Below are 1,425 nucleotides of genomic sequence, written 5' to 3'. Positions count from 1 at the left end.
TTGAGACAAAAGTCGTTTTTCTATATAGACTTTGATTATACACATTTGCTATAAAGTCCTCTAAGAATGTTTCAATGATTGAAATGAGAGTTTAGACTATATAACCATTATTGGATATAAGAATTGTGTGGTAACTCATACATGTATAAGTCCTTATTCCTTGAACCAAAGTATGCGTACTTTGCTCCTCAGAAAAACCGGAACAGAGTCCACGAACCCAGTCCGCGTAGTGTCGGAGGTTCTCTTCCCGAGAAAATCTGCTAGAGATTGGAAACTACTTACAAACTTATTCCGGGTACTTAAGTCCGCGTACTTAAGTTGGTTATTTTCTAAAAACGATTATTCGTGAACTTAAACTTATATAAACTAAGGAATGCAAGTTTGCAAACCGTGGCTATAAATTTCATGAATCGATTCGAGTGAATCAAATCGTTTTTGTTTCAATTATGTCTATTATAAAGATATAAGCAATTGAACAACTCTCTAACTAGTTCATTTGAGTTATTTGAACTAGTTTTGGTAAAGAAGAATATGGTTGATATGAAAGTGCTCATATGGCTAACCATTTGGTTAACTACTGTTGAAACAACTAGATGTACATGTTTGGGTACGGTTACACAAACCTAGATAAACGTGCATTTCATTTGTGTGTAACAAGCTAAGTTTCGATCTAACGGTTGAAAGATATTATCTTGAATCTAATCAGGTTTTCATCTAACGGTGAATATGAATGCTTTGTTACTAAGCTAACATTGATTGCAAACCCTGATTTGAAAGACTATATAAGGGAGAACCTAGCAACTGGGAAACCTAATCCCCACACCTCCCGTGTGATACTAGTTGTATTAGCTAGAGTCGATTCGCCTTTAACCATAGGTTTCTACCGAGACCCTGTAGGTTAACGACTTGAAGACTTCATTGGGATTGTGAAGCTAGACCGATACTACTTTCTCGTAGTTGTGTGATCTGATCTTGTTGTTTCTATCGTACTAAGTACAATCGTAAGGATTGACTTGAGATTCATTTCTCCAATAGGCAATATATAAAAGTAGTCACAAACATCTTCATCTCATCGTTTGTGATTCCACAATATCTAGTTTCGCCATCATACGATTTAGATTATTATGAGGTGATTGATAATACTGAGTTGTTCTTCGGGAATATAAGTCTGGTTTATCAATTGGTTCCTGTTCAACTTGATTTATCAAAAGACGGAAGAAAAACTCGTAGGTATTTTTGTGGGAGACAGATTTATCTATTACCGTAGACTTTATGTGTGATGCAGATTTGTTTATTAAAGTCTTCGACTTTGGGTCGTAGCAACTCTTAGTTGTGGGTGAGATCAGCTAAGGGAATCAAGTGCGTAGTATCCTGCTGAGATCAGAGACGTAGGAGCGCAATTGTACCTTGGATCAGTGTGAGATT

The sequence above is a fragment of the Papaver somniferum genome, chromosome 11 (genome assembly GCF_003573695.1).
Source record: "Papaver somniferum cultivar HN1 chromosome 11, ASM357369v1, whole genome shotgun sequence".
NCBI lineage: Eukaryota > Viridiplantae > Streptophyta > Magnoliopsida > Ranunculales > Papaveraceae > Papaver > Papaver somniferum.
Note: the sequence above shows the minus strand (reverse complement) of the source record.